This window comes from Elgaria multicarinata, chromosome 5 (assembly GCF_023053635.1).
Source record: "Elgaria multicarinata webbii isolate HBS135686 ecotype San Diego chromosome 5, rElgMul1.1.pri, whole genome shotgun sequence".
NCBI lineage: Eukaryota > Metazoa > Chordata > Lepidosauria > Squamata > Anguidae > Elgaria > Elgaria multicarinata.
Genome location: NC_086175.1, coordinates 31658052 through 31677910, shown reverse-complemented (window position 1 = coordinate 31677910; position 19859 = coordinate 31658052).

Sequence of the window (19859 nt, the reverse complement as noted above, 5' to 3'; positions counted from 1 at the left end):
TCTATGCAGGTTATTTTAGAGTTCATCATCTCTAGTTAAGACAAATTGAAAGAAGATTGTTTTTGAGAATCCAATGAACATTGAATCAAAACCATATACATTGAGATTATTAATTTGTTGCTATCCCAATTGTGTAAGAGTTTAACTTGTATTTTAAGTTTCCTGTGTTGCCCTCTTTTTCATCTATAGGAAATCCAAGTAATATTGATTTCATCTGGAGCTAGCTATAGAAATTATTTCTGCTTTCGGTAGAGGAAGAAGCAGAGAGGCACAAATAAGGGGAACACCTTGGAAGAAAACCATAGCAGCTGCTAACTCTGTAAATAACCTACAGCATACTTTATAATAACGTCATATTTTGCAAAAATGCCATATATACTGTTCTAAGAATAGACACATATCAGGGACGAATCCTGATCTTAAAATAAATGGTCGCCCTATATATATAGGAAAGGGATGACAAACCATTTTTTTACAATAACATTTAAAACAGAAATACACCACAAATAAGATTGTCAAATCTTGAAAGCAAATGCTCTGGGGTCAGGAACCCCGGGGACCAGGCTGAAACCCAGTGATGGAGTCAGAAGGAGGAACCTAGCAGAGTTTTTTGAGTTTGGAGTTGGACCTCAGCATAAAAGTTGTCTAACCACCTAAGGCAGCCAAAACTGGTGCCCCTTAAAATGAACCAATGCCATACTGACTAGGGATGATGGGACATATATTCAAAGATATCTAGAGGGTCACCAGGTTGGGAAGTGTGACTTAAGGGGTACAACTTTTTAAACAACAACAACAACACCCATCTCAATGGGGAGGGGTGGCTGGCTTTGCAGCTTGGTTTTCTGGCAACTGACCCCTGAAAAAGGAGGAAAACTGGTTAGGCCTTTTTTTTTTCCTGGTTGGTTGGCAATGCTAGACGTAGTAAAATACATCAGGAAATTAAAACTTATATGTCCCCAAGGAAAATTTGTTTCCTTTGAAGAATTATTACAAATGTTTACATGATTTTTCTGTCTGTGAGGAAATTACCTGTGTCTCTTGTTCCATTCTGCTCTGTTGATTTGTTTGTTTGATTTTGGTGAAGAATAAAAGGTATTCTTTCAAGGTCCAAGGAATCACTCTGAAAGTTAACTTATATTAGAATCCAAGACTGATCCTTGACTATAGATATGAGAGAAAGTCCTTCAGTTCATTGCCTAATGTTGTAATTTCATTATTTCAATCCCCTATGAGAACCGAAACTTGGTCATCCTTCAAAATTAAAACTTCTCCAGCTTTTGCAATGCAGATCTCCAAACAAAAATGCATGCAAAGTTGCATATATTAGAATGCCTTATACTAGAAAAAATACTTACAAAAATGTGCATATTAGGCAAAAAGTGCATGTATCAGGAGAAATCTGCACATGTGAACTTTAAAAAAAAATATTCTCAAAGTTTGGGACAAACCAAATGTAAGACTGGAAAAAATGAGACACTGAAAGAAAGTGAAATTGAGAGATTCATCCATCCTTAGAGCATATGTAAGATACCATGGAAACTTATGTAAGATCACAAGTTGCATGGCCTATGCAAGGCTATGTTGTGATTTAATGGGCTGCCTGTGCAGCCTTCCATCTTTCATCATCTGGCAGTTCAAGATGTGATGACTCTCAGTGGAAAGCCTGAATTGCTTTCTGTGGGCCCGTTCAGAAAACACCTTAAACCATGGCTTTAACCACAGTGAATAAGGCTTTTTTGCTTTGTTCACCATGGTTAAAGCCATGGTGTATGGTGTGTTCTGAACAGAGCCAGTGTCAATACCGGGTGACATTTGAATGATTAAAACTCTTTCTGATTAGATTGATTTTTTTTGCAGCTCATTCACCAGTGCAAGTGATGTATGTAAAAGGGAATTTCATTCTGTAGAATAAGTCTATGCTCCAGGTTAAAGGTTAAGAACCGCCCCCCTCCCCAACGTTCCTGCATGGCGGGTTCTATGTACATCTTAGACAAAGGAAAATCTTTCAACCAATCAGCATCGAATGTAAGCTGTGACGTATGAATTGTATTCACCTTACCTTGTATTGGCAATGTAACCTAATTTGATTAACAAAGCGCGGGCCAGAAAAGTCCATTAGAGATAAGCACACTGACCAATAATATTACAAACAAAGTGATGTAATCAGAGTCTATATATTCAAGAGGATCCCTTTGTTTGGGGAACGCTTAATTTGCATTTTGCGCTGGAGTTCCATGTTGCAACATTAATTCATTAATAAATTTTAACTTGCATTCTCCAACCTGGTGTGTTCATTGGCAAAGTACACACTGAAGGAGTGACATACCCAGCTCTCGGTCTTGAGGGCCAACCCAAGTGGCCCCTCAGTGCTGTAGCAAATGCATGATCAACATGTGTTAGCCAGCATCTGCCAAATGCTCAATCTCCGGTTGGTAGGGGAGCAATACTGGAGGCCATGAGGAAGTGGAAGGAAACCATACCGGATGCAAACTTCCTGATTTGAAGACATTGGAGCCTTTTGTAAACATTGCCTGCTATTCTCCAATCTATGTCCACTGTCAGACAAGAGTAGAAACTGGCTGTGCAATCAAAATCCCGGAGAAGCTAAATTTCATGTATCACATTCTTCAGGATATGCTGCATGTGCTGCGTAGTACTCAGGCAGCATGTGATTATAGTAGCTCTGCAAACTGTCCAGGTGGGCCTTATTTTAGGCATTGTGGGCTATATTCAGTTCCCAAGCAGTTGAAGTGGTGAAAGCGCAATGTAGGTTGTGAAGGCATTTGAGAGTAATTTGTATGGCTGCGTGGGAAGCAAAACACTGGGCATATTGTTGCTGGTGGCATGTACAAGATTGCTCTTCAGAGCAGATGGAGAGATATTTTGTGGTTAGGGAGTGAGGAAGCTTGTGGTGGCGTGAGAAAGTTTGCTTAGATGTGGGCGGAAGGATACGGAAGGGAAAATACAAATTCAAGTGATTTAAGCATTATGTGGTAGAGAGGGAGAAATGTGCCCAACTAAAAGCAAGGGAGTATGGCAGATCCTGGCCAGACAGGGATTACACACTGTGGCATGGAGTGTGTATCTTCAGGTACTAGGGTTGTGGTTTTACATGCAAACCAAGCTTGTGGGTGTATTTGCATAGGATAGAGATCAGGCCAGTAGATTTCCTCATGGTGAACATGGAGCATGGCTCAAAGTTCCTTGACTGGCAAACGTTCATTAGATAAGGAAGAAGAAAATCATTGTTGTAACGTGGTAGCGGAACTGAAGTTAAGGATAATAGGCTCCCTGGGGGAAACTATTCAAGGGAACACCTCTCAGCCTTATGGGAGTTTCTATTTCCAGTTTCAGTAAATCTTTGGTGGTAGGCCTAGCTGTTGCTGCATCTTTCCATTTACCACTTAAACATATGGTGGAAGTGGATAAACTGTAACTTCTCTGAAGTATAGCAGTTAGAAGGCTGACACTATGGAGTTTGGTCTGAAGCCTCCTGCACCTCTAGATCTTGCAGATAACAACTTCACTCAGTGGTGGGGCTGATGGAAGGAAGAATTCAAGCTATATACAGATCTGACTTTGGAAGAAGAAGTCACAACCAGGAAAGCAAAGCTTTGGTTGTAGGCCTAGCTATTGCGGCATCTATTTACCACTTAAACAATTGTGGCAGTGCAGAACTTCACTCAATGACTATGTATGGATTTCATGTGTATGACTTAACTGAAAGAATTTACTTCCTTTCATTTCTTTTCTCCTTTGCTCATGGACTTTTATCCTCATTTGCCCACCCACCTATTCAATCCTACTGACTGTGATATCTTACATGTTTTGTTGATGTCATAGCTTTATGTCTGACATGATGATGCTATGGACTAGGGATAAATAGTAATATTTAGTGCAGTGTGCTGAAAATTTTGATTATTCCACTTTCAGCATTTCATGGGGGGAGGGGGAAAATGAAAAATCCAGTAAAAGAGGCTGAGAGAATTGAGAAGCTCAGAGGATTTTCTTCTTGGGGAGGGGGACAGGGTTTCTACATACCTTTTTAAGTGTAGGAAGTTTTGAGGGGTCTTCTTTCTATTCCCCTTAATGACCACCCACGGTTTATTTTGCACTTTGTTTCTTTTAAAAAATGTACTTTTAATGTGTTTTTATTCTGTTTTTATTCTATTTTATTTTGTCCACCACTCTGAAATTCTGAATGGGGAGTGGTATATAAACATTGTAAATAAATAAATAAATATATCAGGCAGCTAGTTAATAACACCACATGGGGTGGCCATGATTCCTACTTTACATGGGACAACCCTCTATTTGAAGGTTTCCTCTGTTTGAAGGTCCGTCTGGCCTAACTCTGATTTAAATGCAAAGAACTGTAAGAAAGGAGCGCAGGGGCCTTGACGTTGCCTAGCAACACTTAGCACCTGGACAGCAGAATGAGAAGGCCCACAGGTCACCAGTCACAGCCTTCCCCACAATTATATTTCTATTTACATCATTGTATTTATTTCTAAACATGCATCTATACATACAAATTAGTGCATGCAATTTTTTATGGAAATCTGCCCTGTTTTTGATCTCTTTTTTGACAATGCACAAGCATGGCAAGTTTTGTTATTTATTTATTACATTTCTATACTGCCGAATAGCTGAAGCTCTCTTCTTTAGCATTCATTTCTCATTCTAATCCCTCCGTGCCATTTATAGTTTTGTAAAACTCAGTCGTGTCCCTTCTTTGGCTATCCCTCCCCCAAACCAAAAAGTCCGGAACACTTGACCCTTACCTCTTAGGGAAAGGTGCTCCACCCCTTGACCTTTAACCATACCACAAGAAAACTGTCCTTTTCTGTACCTCAACAGCACATTCTCACCCTGTTGTCTGGTATAACCCAAACCCCCAAATTTACCACCTGCGGAGGACAGAGCAGCAAGAGAAGCCGCGAAGAGCAGCGTACAGGTGGCTGACCCTTTCACAATGGGCGAAGGAGTTCTGTGTTTAACAAGCTGCCCCTGTCCCTCTCCCGGCTTTCTTTTGGTTTGAGACGCATTATACATAACGTGTCTTTGAAAAATAAACACATGGCTGCTTTGTAGATTTAACCTAAGCGTTTAGCCCACTTTTCTGTCATTCATAACTAAAGGACCACCATCAAGCATAGTGCAACCTCTGGCCTTCATGAAGCACATTATAGGTTTCCCTCCTGGAAGAGGGAGGGGGAAGTCTTTCCTTTTTTTGTCTTATTCTGTGTCACTTCATGGGTTAAGTACTTGAGAAAATGGACAATTTTGAAGCAATAGATTATCCATTCATGGCTGGTTGTTGTTTTCTCCTCCGCCTGCATTTCTCCCCACCCTCTTGTGTTTCTTTCTTTGCTCTTTCAATGAAAGATGGAGAAGAACAAAGAGATTTGGAAGAAAGTCAAGCTAATCAGATTGAAATCTCCTTTAGTTCAGAAATGCAGGAGTTAAGTCCCCTAATTCAGGCTCTGAACTGTTCAGTAAATTGAGGGGAAGCCACAGAGAACATTCTTTATGGGGTTTTGTAGTTTCTGGGAAAGGAGAGCAGGGCTCTTTCAAAACGGTCACATTAGCCCCACTCCCTCAGGCACCTCATCTGCAGGACCGTTTTTCTCTAGTTGCACTGTAAACATTGTCATCTGGAAAAGGGAAATATATGGGCTTTTGTATGGAACAAAACGATTCATTTGGTGCTGTCCAAAAGACCTTGGATTTGCTGACGGTATTTCATATGGATGCTGTTACTCCCTGTGTTAGCAATTGTCTGATTGCGTGCTGCACGCTGCAGAAATACTAGCTGTGGGTGTGAGGTGTTGTTGTTGTTGTTGCCTTTGAAATAAGCGATACAATGGGGGACGAGTCTGTATTCATATAAATGGTCCACCGATGCTCGTTAGTTACAGACCTGCTGTATCAATTGGAACTCTAAACGATGAGTAAAACAGGCAACAAAGGAATGATTGCGCTGGAAATCAGGATTCCAAGCAGAAGGACAATATTTGAGAAAAGTTGATGCAGCAAGCATGTTTGGGAAGAGAAAATAGGATGGGTGGTTCAAAATGCCCCTAGTCCATTTTCACTGTATGTGATGAAATTGGGAGGGGGCATTTTTGTTCATTTTGGAAGGTGAGAATGATGCGAAATGGTGTGTGGCCTTACTGCAGTGCTGCTCCTGGCAGCTCACTCCACCCCAAGAATGCCCCTCTAACAACACCATGGACGGTACAATTCCCCTTCAGAACTCCCCTTGCCAAGGGGCATTCCGGGGAAAAGCAATGGCAGCCACCAGCAAGCAGCCCTGGGAGGAAAACCACCATGACACAGGTGATGTTTGTGTTGTTGTTGTTTGTTTTTTAAAGGAGGGAGTTCTGGCTCAGCCAAAGAAAACCAGATCATATCTTCTTTTATACTTTTGACATTGGCTCTGTACTACTGCTCTTGATTATGATGGACAGGAGTGAAAAGAAGGCTAGTACACAGCAGCAAAAACTGGGTCCCAATCCCGCCCTCTGGGGGTTCCCCTAACTGGCCATGCAACCTTTGTGCAGCCACAGCCCCTTTTCTCCAACCACAGATCATTGGGCCATTTCCTGGCTTTGGTGCATTCCCCCCCCCATTCTAAATGGTTGAAATGCCTCTTCTAAGAGTTAGTTACTGCCAGTGAGGGCTTTAGGGTAGAATACATGGGTATTTTCTTTTGTATTTTGACCCTGTCTTGTTTGTCTTTGGCTCTGCCTACCACCGGAATGTGGAGCTCAAAAGGTTCTTGAAAATGAATGGTGTCTGACCTTTGGGCTGAAAAATGTTCTGAAACCCAAAGTTAAATAGAATGATTTTGTAAATTACATACACATTTTCAGTGTTTGTTTTGGTGGTGCTGTTTTTGATTCTGCCCACCCCTTCCTTCCTCCTCCTCCTCCTCCTTCTTTGATACAGAGCACTTTTATTCATTTCATGACTTCTCTCAAAGTATCATAGGAATTGTAGTTTGGTGAGGGTGAAGCTACTTATGCTGAGCAGGACCACTGTTTTATCTATTCCACTTCAGTCTCCTTTGACTCGTAGCATCTCTCCAGAGTTCAGAGGTCTTTTCCATCCCTACCCTTTAAAATTCTTTTAATTAGAGATGCTAGGGATTATTAAACCGAGGTTTCCATGTGCAAAGTGTGTGCATTGCCACAGTGCTATGCTCCCTCCTATCTTGAAAAAATGGCAGCCAGCAGCCACTGGAGGGAGCATCCCCATGAAACAAGGGATCTTGACAGCAAAAAAAGAAAGAAAGAAAGAAAGAAAGAAGATAAACTGTGCTGAGTACACTTGGCCCTAAACTTAGAAACACACCTCCTTCTATAGTTTTAACATGGGGGAATTATTTGCTGACTGCAGCACAATTGATGGTAGCTAGGAACTGGAAGATTCAAGGGGAGTATTCTATTGAAGAATGGTACAAAGAAGTATGGGATATAGCTATTAATGATAAGTTGACTTGTAATATTAAATGGAAGAGAGGTATAACTAAAATAAATGAGTTTGAAGGAATTTGGAAACAGTTCTTAATATTTGTGTTTTCGAAGGGAAGTGGGAAACCGCCAGCAGAAGAAAGTATGAGATTTTGGAAGCAGGAATAGATCCCGAGGTGGGGGGTGCACTTATATGTTAAGAATGATTATGATTTGTTATGATATGATATTCTATAGTTAATATTTACTCAATATATATGTATTCAACATTTACTCAACATGTATGTAGTATGTTGTTGTTGTTTTCTTTTCTGTAATGATGTATGTTTAATTATGTGGAAAAGCAATAAAAAAAATTAAAAGAAAAAAAACATGGGGGAATTATACTGATCCTTCTTTATGGTGGGTAGGGGAGTGGTGAAAAGGCTGGTACACAGCAGCAAAAGCCTAGAAGACAATGTGACCAGGTTTTATAATTTGGGGGGAAGTTATCACACTAACTATCAGAAAAAACCATGCGACCTTCAGGAAACTCCTACACTGCGATCTGCCCACCCACTCAGCCCTCTGATCCCCTGTTCCTATGTGTTGTAACCTTGCCGCATATCCCTTTGACTAATGTAGTCAAAATCAACGACTTTCCATTTGAAACGTATAAATGGTTGACCACGTGATATAATTTCCCTTGAGAAGTTAAACTTTTGGAGACGGGAAAACGTCACACCACTGTGCGAAAGAAGCGATTCAGCTGTGCCTGGGAAAATCCAAAGCCCCTTTCACAGTCCACTTGAGTCTTAGTGGTTCACCCCATCATCTTTACTCACTCCAACCCTCTTAGGGACAAACACAAAGGACAGCCCACTTTGCTGGGTTTCACAAAAAAGTTCCCAGTCCCATAACAAATGGAATTAATTATAGGGGGGGGGAAAGACCCCCCAAAATTATACCTTTTAAAAAATTTAAGCCCATTCTTTTCCTCCTTTATGGCTGCCCCCTCCTGCTCTCATTTAACGTTAACGGGGTGATCTCCATCTGTAGCTAGAGAGGAAGAAGTTCAGACAGCACAAGAAGGAAAAAAGTGGAAATTAGGCAAACCATATACTGAGAATGATTTTGTGCCACTAATGCATTATTGCACTGGGTGGATTGCCATTTGATTTATTCAGTAGGCTGATTAAAAGGAACAACAAAAACCCTATCCAGCTGTTAGCAAGGTTTGGATAAATGATAAAACAAGGTGGAGACCTAGATGAACAAAGTAAAATCTATCATGGAGCAGTTGTAACTGGCAAGGACAGTTTTCTGTATGTTGGCTACATTGTATTGGGCAAAGGAAGTAAGAGGATAAGTAAGAGCCACTATGGTGTAGTGGCTAAAGTGTTGGACTGGGAGTTGGGAGATCTGGGTTTTAGTCCCCACTCAGACGTGGAAACCCACTGGGTCACTATGGGCCAGTCACAGACCCTCAGCCCAGGCTACCTCACAGGGTTGTTGTTGTGAGGATCAAATGGAGAGGAGGAGAATTATGTAGGCCGCTTTGGGTTCCTTGGAGGAAAAAAGGCAGGATATAAATGCAATAAATAAGGCACTGCCTTAGCTGGCTGCACTGACAGTGGATAATTTGTTTGATGTACTTTCATTAGGAATGAGGAAGATGTTCAGTTCATGTTTTAAAACAAACTCACCTAATTTTGCACTTTTGAACCATTATGTGAACCAAACTCAGCTACCCGTTGCCATTTGCACCTTTCTGAATTTTGCAATAGAGTTCTCCTATAAAAATAGGTGTACAAAATGCATATGCTAGAGGAAATAATGTTAAAATATGCATTATATTAGGAAAATGGCTTGCAAAAAGGTGTATGTTAGGCAAAAGAGAGCTTCGACTATTGGGTGGTACAGAAATGCAATAATTAATAAATTAGTAAATAAAAATAAAAATGCACATATTAGGAGAAATGTTCACTAAAATGCTGAATGTTCACACAAACTTAAAAAACAAACAAACCACCCTCAAAGTTCATGATGAGGGAAAGGAAAGGAACCTCTCGTGAAAGCACCGAGTCATTACTGACTCTTGGAGGGGTGCCAGCTTTCGCTGACAGTTTCTTGGCAGGCCTTATAGCGGGGTGGTTTGCCGTTGCCTTCCCTGGCCGTGATTACCTTTCCCCCAGCTAACTGAGTACTAATTTTACCAACCTCGGGAGGATGGAAGGCTGAGTTGACTCGAGCCGGCTGCCTGAAACCAGCTTCCACTGGGATCAAACTCAGGCCATGGAAAGAGTTTCAGCTGCAGAAACTGCTGCTTTACCACTCTGCGCCACACAAGGCCCACAAAGTTCATGATGAACTGAACTTAAAAGTGAAGAAATGATCAAAGTTTGAAACAAACTGAACTTGAAACTGAAAGAAACTGAAATGGTCAGATCCCTCCATCCCTACTTTCAATGTCCTTTTCAGGTTAACTGCCTCTGTAGTGCCAGCAATGCAGTGTTGCAGGCTTGTGTCTGACCGCCAGGGCCCATCTGACAACCCATGATGTTGCCTTGCACTACTTTGCCAGGCTCATGTGTGAGGAGAAGGTGCTTTCACCTGCCACCCTCCGTGCATTTCCTGGAAGTGCTACACTGGATTTGGGGCTTATGCCCAGGAAATGTCCCATTTGCTTCACTGATAATGAATAAATTGTGGAACATGTTGTAACAAGCAAGCAAAACTTTAAAAAAAACCACTGTGGAATGTTTTAGGAATGAAGAGCATTCCTAGAATGCATGTGTTCTTGGCTCCAGTTAGTTATTCCCAAATCAGAAATAACCATGAGCTGTTTCAGTGCATGGGCTAGGTTGCCATTTTGTCTCAAGTGAATATTTGTAGCCTCTCATTCAAAGCAAGATTTTGCCTCATTGTTTGTCACTGGTGATTCTTGAAGAACAGCAGCCGTGTATAGTACCTATGCTGCTGAAGTTCAGAATGGTGGAGTTGAGAGAAACTTCCCACCTAATTGCAAACTGACCACTCTGAAGTTCAGTCTCAGCTCATAATTAGCTCTGCCCTGGCTCCAGCCCCACCTCCATCTTTGCTGCTGCAACCACTCCTTTTTCTTTCTGAAACTGACCTGATGGTAGTGATGAGAAGGGATGCTGCTGTGGTCTTCATTAGGCCCTGGGACACTGCCATCATGGTTCCAAATAGTGATGGGTGAACTTACTTCAAATGAATTTATTATTTTCCTGGAAAGTAATGAATGCATCCATGTAATCTTGGAGGAGAGTCCTCCTTGAATTCAAGTCCTTGTTCTTTGGATACAAGTTTTTGTACATGCACAATATAAAACTGTATCTTAGGGCATGTCGACACCATACTTTTATCCCGGGGTCATCCCTAGATCATCCCGGTGCATCCAAATGATGCACAGCAGATCCTGGGAGCAAGCAGGGATGACCCCTCCATTTTCCTGGGATAACTGAGACCTTGGTTATCCTGATTTTGCCCACCAGTTCTGGGACTACGGGCAGTGTGGCACCCACTTCCAGCTTCTCCCTTACTCCCTGAAAGCAGAGCTCTTAAAATGGGCATGGAGCTGCATGAGGGCATTCCATGCCCATCAGGCGTAGCTGGGGGGGGGAACGGGACAATTCAAAGGTGTTTTTAAAAAACCACCCACAAACTTTACAGGTGCTGGAGTGCAATTGCATGACCTGCTCCTCTTCATTAAAAAAAAGGTGGCCACAATGTCCCTCTTCCTTTCCGGGATGTCCAGTGGCCATATAGATCACGGAAGCAGGTAAGTCTGTTATTCTCCCCCCCCATCCCAGAAAGCCCATAGGTACAGACATGCCCTTAGAGGCTGTAGTTTGTAATTGCAAAAGGCACCATGCAATCCCATAATACATGATGTACCCCTTCCTGATTAGTTGGTTCCATGTCGCCTTCCTATATAGTGTTTACATGAAAGAGAAATTATGGTGCTGCCAAGTGACATCATCACATTTCTTTCTGAAAGAGTTAAACCAACCAGCTGAGTGCATCCACAGAAATGCCATGATGTAGATGCAGACTGTGTATGCACCGAAATTTGCAATCAATTCTGAAATTAATAACTTTGTTAAGACAGTGATCCAAGCTTGCTACCAAGGTAAGCATGACAAATGTACACATTTTGACTAATGAGCTAATTGCAAAAGTTGGCAACATCACTTGTACCAACACCCCTGGGAAATACTGTTTGATATGGCTTTTGAGTCCCTACTATTGGACCCATTCCAAACCAAGTCCAAATTAGTTCATTTTAAGCAAGCACATTTCTTCTCTAGTGAATGGTGGGAAATGATTCTCTAGTGAATGGTGGAAATAACAATATTGGATACAAAATGGCCACTTCCATCAGAGCTCGTGTATATTTTGTGATACTTCAAAATGTGGCAGATATTTATCTCAGCCCTCTTTGAACCAGACCCTGAAGGCTTGATGTAGTTCTCCTATGTTTGAATTTGGTTATGTCTGCTGCATCTCAAGTTGTGTCCAGAACTCCTCCATTCATCCTTGTGGAGGCACCACAACAAACACACTTGTTCAGCCCCTTGTTGTAATCATGAGATTTAGATGGGGAAATGTGAATCAGCAAAACCCAAGCTCTCCAAAGATCTACGAATTCCACCTCGAAGCTTGTTCCAACTCTTGTATGAATCAGACTGTGAGCTTTGTTTTATTTTTTCCCCATGAAAGCCCATGCATATTTTTGTTTGTATTTTTCTGAATGTACACAGCGATTGTGCACATCTTTGAAATCTACACATTCTTCCTCCATTGATTAAAGTGTGCTTGAGCATATTTTTCAAAAGTACTCATTTTTTCATGCCCATTTTTCAAAAACATGTATGCTATCGAACACATTGTTTTGGTCTGTGAATCGCATTGCAAGCTCGGCAATTCATGGACTTCGACCGCAGATTGTGTCCGAATCTATGTCCGGACTGGTTAAATACTGATCAAAAATGAACTGAAACAAATCTCATACATCCCTAGATTAAACATTCATATGAAGAGCACATTTTTCGTCACCAACATTCCGTGGTGTACCGAAGCCAATACTTAAACGTGTGTTCTACTGACCAGAAATACCATGAGAGAAAGTGAGAAGTGAACAGTTGGCACGTCAGAAGGTCTCCTTTTCTTCAAGGGAAGTGGGAGCTAACAAAAACCCTATTCAGGCATTCTACTTTTGCATAGAATCAACATGCAAGGGGGGAGAGTGATACTGAGTGCATCATCACCAGCCCTCCCTCCATTGCTATCCTTCTCACCATCCCCACGTTGGAAAATCAGGGTTCTAAATATTGTGGGGAGTACAAAATGCATCCCACTGCTAAAGTTCCCCTCCAACTTGTGGATGTTGGAGGAGATGGAGAGAATGCACTTCTTCCCACACTCTCTTCCCTTGCGTTTCACAGGTAGAATGCCTGAATAACATGGGTCTCTTTTTATGGGAACTGCCCCTTCCGTTCATTGACCAGTGTGCTTCAGGGCTGATTTTTTACTTTCTTTTCTCGCATAACTGAGAAAAGAAAATGCACATGTTTTCCCACCATGTGTGAAGAGTAGGCAGAGTATAGAGCAAGACTTGTGTCTCTTCTGAAAACTGTGAAACATGGCCAAAACTTTTCCCAGCTACTGCTATCAAGTTCTTTTTTTAAAAAAAGACCATTAAGTATTTAGAATTACGTGTGCAACATCAAAGTGGTTACATGTGTCTGTACTCCCCTGTCTACAAGTGAAAGGGTGTTGTGATTGGCTGCTGCCCCAGCAATGAAATTAATATTGTGCAGTTGCTTTAAACATGATCTTCACTTCTTACCATATGAAGGGTCCACCAAATACTGAGAATATGTATGGAAATGTGACAGTAAGGATGTTCTATAGCTGAGTACAAGCTCCAGGATTCATTCTTTGCTCTACCGTCCTCCTCCGCTCGGGTAGAGATGGATGAATCTGTCAATTTCAATTTCTCATTTCTTTCATTCATAAGTTTGGTTCATCCTGAATTTTGAGAAAATGTATGTGTATGTACATTTCTGCTAATACATGCATTTTTGTTTGCATTTTTTCCTAACGTACACATTTTTCTAAGCAGTTTTCTTAATATAATGTATGTAAGGCGTAATTATATAATATGTGTTTGAATTTGTTTTCTGTAATTTACACATTTTTGTATGTCATTTTTTAAAATTGGGGTACTCCATTGCAAAATTCAGAAAAGTAAGAATTGACAAGGAAACTCAGTTTCGATTTGCATAGTAGTTCAAAAGTGAAAAAAGGCAACTGCATTAAAATGTGAACTAAGTGAATTTCTGTCCCCATCTCTATGCTTGGGATCCTTCACTTTGTCCACCACTTCACCTGTATCCTTATCAGGCTCTTCCTTGCATCCCTTCTTCCCTTTACTACTATCCTTATTTAGCTGCGGTCCAACATTGTGGCCAATGCTGATGAAATATTTACCAAATGGAGAGAATGTGCATATGGAAATTAGGGATGCTTGATATGAATTGGCCTGATATGAATTGACCTCAGGACTAATGTTTGGACTGGAACTTAAAGCTGCAATCCTATAATTTAGAAACAAGTTTCATTGAACTCAGTGAGACTTCCTTCTGAGTAGAAATGTATACGGTTGCACAGTAAGTTATCAAAATTATTTATTTAATTTATATCCCACCTTTCCACCAAAAATGGTGCTCAAAGCAACAGTGAAATACAGTCTGAAAACAAAATAGTAATTAAGAAGTTACATTAACACACACACACACACAATTAAAATCACAACAATAAAAGAAATAAACAGCATCCAACCATCCAAGTACTCTTCAAATACTTAAAAGGAGGGCCAGGATCTCTTCTCGATCATCCCAGAGTGCAGGACATGGAATAACGGGCTGAAGTTACAGGAATCCAGATTCCGGCTGAACATCAGGAAAAACTTCCTGACAGTTAAAGCAGTATGACAATGGAACCAGTTACCTAGGGAGGTTGTGGTCTCTCCCTCACTAGAAGCATTCAAGAGGCAGCTGGACAACCATCTGTCAGCTTTAGGGTGGATTACTGAGCAGGGGGTTGGACTCAATGGCCTTATAGGCCCCTTCCAACTCTACTATTCTATGATTTACCCCCCTCAGCAACAAACTAGCTTGTATGCCAAAGGCCTGCCTGTATAAAAACATCTTTCTTCACCAGTGAAAAATGGCTTTCATACTTCCTGAATGTTCCAGCACAGATCTCTGCTCTAAACTTACCAAAATGCATATTTTGAGAGACAATACAGTACATTAAGAAATATGTAATTTAAAATGTATTTAAATGCAAATTTTTGGATATTTTTTTCTTTAAACACACCTCCCCCCTCAACACACAGAGATTAATATGGAAATAGGATAAAACAGATGTCTGAGCGAAAACACGCAAAAGTGGCACAGAGGAGAAATAGACCAATTTGTTGCCTTGATATTGGTGAATCCTTGCATAATGAGCAAATTTAACTTCTAGTTTTTGTTTTGCTTGCACCAAACAATGGACAAAGTGTCTCTGCTTCTCCAAACTGTACACTGTCATTCAGTCATACTTACAGGCAGTAACAATGCTCGTCATTTTTTCACCTCTGTATACCCATCATCATTCTTCAACCTTTGCTTCCAGGCCTCTTAAACATGGCAGTCTTTGCCCCTTTCCTTGGTATTAGGGTGAACATATGAAAAGGGGTACAGGGCTCCTGTATCTTTAACCGTTGTATCGAAAAGGGAATTTCTGTAGGTGTCATTTGTATATATGGAGATCCTGGTGAAATTTCCTATTCATCACAACAGTTAAAGCTGCAAGTGCCCTGCCCTCTTTTAAACCTGGTCACACTAGTATAACTCCTGCAGTTTTAACTGTTGTGATGAAGATTGAATTTCACCAGGTTCTCCATATATATAAATGACACCTGCTGAAATTCCCTTTTTTATGCAACTGTTAAAAGATACAGGCGCCCTGTCCTCCTTTCCATATGATCACCCTACTTGGTATGAGGTATATTTGTTGCTAGGAATGCAAATAGGGCTGAGAAAGGGTGGAGATTGGTTCACTGGCTATTGATGTCACAAAGGTACCAATGCCTCCTTATGCAGAGGAGAACAATGGTATTTCCTGTTGCAATACTTAGGAAAAGACGCATATGGATGACTCTCATTCAGATGAAAAATTGTAGCTTCCAAACACAGTCAACTACTTTTCCATCTTTTTCAAAAAGTCCAGTACCCCTCTTGCCTGCACTGACCAGGTAGCTCAGGAACAGGCATGGAGAAATACACTTGCAGAAATGTGGGACATTATTATGTAATGTTATTGTTTATACTAGATGGGTACAAATATATAGACCACTTATATCTGATCTATAATAAGCCCAGTATTGAGATTTTAGTAGGTCCTATGGTATATGTTGATGCAGAAGGTGTCATTAACCTTTTAGGAGTTTAACCTCCCCCCTCTTATTCACACTTCAAGAAGCACCTAAGTTGAAAACAAATAAAGTACCTGGATCTTTGATTTTCAAGCATGTTCCCCCATCCTTTGTTTAGGGTAATTTACATCCTCAGGACTACAGTGTTTCAGTTTTGCTCTATTTGCTTTAGTTGCGTTTGAAACCCAATTCTTTTTTAAATGATATTAATTTTTAAAATCATACATGCATGTGCAACGGGAGAAGCATGTGAAATAATGCAGAATCTTTGGCCCCTTTGCTGTGGGAAATATATGAAGTATGAAATGGCACAATTTAGGGAAACAGGTTGTTTCATTTTAACCCCCTTGGGGTCATCTGTATCCCCAAAAATGTGGGAGAGCTAACTTAGCTGGATATTAACTCATATGTGTTTCAGACATAGCCTCATTTTCCTACTGATACAGAGGCATCAATGGGACGTATGTTTAATTCTCTATAATGAGAAAAGGCCCATATGCAGTATTTTAAAATAGGTCTCAATGGTTTATTTGGCTGATATTTTTAAAAAGAGACAAATTAAAAAAGCAATCTGATTTCTGTTAATAGTTATTCAGAAAGCAAGATGATGATTGCATGGGTGGCCTAATACTGGTGCCAAAGGAATTATTTGACTATTATGTTTAGAGCAAGTGTTTTCCTAGTTATCTTCCTTCTCCCATATGTTAATGAGAATACATTACCCGTATGATGAGGCTGCTTCACAGTAAATAAGACATACTCCTACACAGCAAGTAGATTGTTAAGTGGGGTGTACCTGTTTGAATATGTCACTCCCTAATCTCCCAGACCACCTTGCTCATTGCATTCCAGCCTCAGGAAGTAGAAAGGAGGGACCTCTCTCCTTCCTCTTTAGTCCCTGGCTTATTGTGCAACAGGTGAAAAAATCCAGGTGGCCCTTGTGCGGAGGGGATGGGACTTTCCTTTTTTTCATGGACCACTGCGGCCTTTTGTTCAGACATTCTGTTGGTGCACCAAAAAGGGGAGACATGGGAAGTCCTCTTGTCCACATGGCTGGAATGCTGGGTGGACTACTGGTGGTATGGTCAGCTTGGAAGAAGTGCAAGTTAATTCCCATATTTTGGAAAACAGCTCTGACAGGAAGGCCATCCCTCACCTGAGCACAGCTATCAGCCGTTTGTTGCTGGCCAGGTGCTTGAGACCTCCCATTTTATAAAACACCTGCAATAGAATAACCACCCAAACAATAAATACAATAATAAAAATATCAAAATGTTAAAACATTAAAAAAAAATTAAACATGTTAAAGAGTCAGCAGTAAAGCTAACTATCAGAATAACAGATTAAAAATTAAATGCCTGTTGGAAAAGGAAGGTCTTAACCTGTCATCTAAATGTATGCAATAAATAAGCTTCTCTTGTAGCATGCATCTTCCTTTAACATTGGTGTTGATTCATACCTGTGCCTTAATCCCCAATCTTTAATGATTGTTTTATATCCTGCAGTTGATACAAATTGTGTCAGCTATATTACTCTTTGGTGTGCCCTTTTCAGACTATATTAAACCATTCTTATTGACTTGTAATTTGTTTCTGGGCCTGAATGAAAGTGCTGGTGCTCATCTATAAATCCCTAAAAATCATAGAGATGAAATCCCTAAAAGACTGTCTCTTCCCACATGAACTTTCCCATAAATTTTAAATTATATATTGTTTTAACTTGGTTCATGGTTTAATTTGTGTTTAACTGTGCATATTTATTGTTTTATACTGTATGCTTTTATCTGTATGCCGCTCTGAGATCTTAATGATATAGGGCGGGATATAAAAGTTTTAAATAAATAAATAAATAAATAAATTGAGACCATCTTCCATGAACCTGTTATATGACCCATTACAAAAAATAAGTTAAAAGTCGATGGAAATGTAAAACAGGGACTTTTCTGTGGAAGCACCCCAGTGGTGGAATTCCCTCCGAAAGGAAATAAAACTAGCTCCCATCCCTGATAGTGTTTAGGTGGGCATTAAAAAACATTTTTACTTCCTGTGGTTTTAAATACTTTTTAATATGTGACTGAGTTCAGCTCCTTTTCGATATTTAGGTTTTTAGTTTTAATTTTTGTTACTGATGGTGTTTTGTTTGACTTTGTTTTATTATTATTTTAAATGTAAGCTACTTCAGGTGCCCTTGTCAGGCCCAAAAAGTAGAATACGAATGGTTTGATAAATAAATGTCCTGATGCTAAGTGCAGAATTATAAGGAAAAAGCCTTCACATAACAGCCTATTTAGTATTCTATATGCTAAATATATGCACACATTTAGAAATAAATTGTGCCTTCAAATAGAATTCTATTTATTTTCCAAGATAGCTTGAATACATAAAAGCTCTTCTGGATGCTCTTACATTTGGAGGAAAAGGGGATCCTCTAGTGGACAGTTTCAGAACTATGCATAAATTTCAATTAAATAAATTCTAATTTAGGTTTAAAGATAATTTAGGTTTAAATGTTTACCATTTTAAACTGTTGTAAACTGCCCAGAGAGCTTTGGCTGTGGGGCCGTATATAAATGTAATAAATAAATGAATATAAATAAATAAAGATGCAACAAAGTAGTATCCATTACAATTCACAGAATCATAGAATAGTAGAGTTGGAAGGGGCCTACAAGGCCATCGAGTCCAACCCCCTGCTCAATGCAGGAATCCACCCTAAAGCATCCCTGACAGATGGTTGTCCAGCTGCCTCTTGAAGGCCTCTAGTGTGGGAGAGGCCACAACATCACCAGGCAACTGATTCCATTGTCGTACTGCTCTAACAGTCAGGAAGTTTTTCCTGATGTCCAGCTGGAATCTGGCTTCCTTTAACTTGAGCCCGTTATTCTGTGTCCTGCACACTGGGAGGATCGAGAAGAGATCCTAGCCCTCCTCTGTGTGACAACTTTTGAAGTATTTGAAGAGTGCTATCATGTCTCCCCTCAATCTTCTCTTCTCCAGGCTAAACATGCCCAGTTCTTTCAGTCTCTCTTCATAGGGCTTTGTTTCCAGACCCCTGATCATCCTGGTTGCCCTCCTCTGAACACGCTCCAGCTTGTCTGCATCCTTGAATTGTGGAGCCCAGAACTATCATGTGCTATCATGTCTCCCCTCAATCTTCTCTTCTCTAGGCTAAACATGCCCAGTTCTTTCAATTATTACCACACAGCTGTAATATGACTTTGTTCAAAGGAAATTCTCATCACTAGATGTTAGAACTTTTGTGCATTGGTGAGAGGTTCTGTGGAACTGTTCGAAAAATGCTGTTACTCTTATTGAAACTCCTTTGGTTTCCCTTGAAATTCCTCACATGTTTCACCTGAGGAAGAACTCAGTATATTTCACTTTTGGGACCTTTTATTGACCTGTTTCAGCCCTAAGGAAGCATGCAGAATGAAGGAAACCCTACAAAAGTAAGACTGCAGGGTGGGAGAGGCCCAGAATAATGAAGGAGAAGTCTGGTGTGTGTATATGTGTTATTCCTCATGTCTACTTAGCTGAAAAATGGACTCTATGAAGAGGACTATTTTATTCAGCTCCCGCCTTCCCATAGAGTGCCTTTGCAATATGCATCTTCTCCAGTTTCCTCCTTTCCCCTGGCTTCTTTCTCTCACAAGAACTCTGCTGTGGAGAGCTACAAAACTGCCAGTAGAATTTGGCACTCCTGTGTCAACATAGGCCCAAGTGTGCGGTAAAATACTTAGTCCCATGTTCTCTCCAGATTTCAAAATGAGGTTACAAGGCAGAAATATCCAGCTTCGACCAGTATGCACTCTCTAAGGATTACAGATGTTTGTTAATTGCTTCTCCAGATTTCTTGAAGCAAATGTTAAAACAGGGCAGGATGGCGGA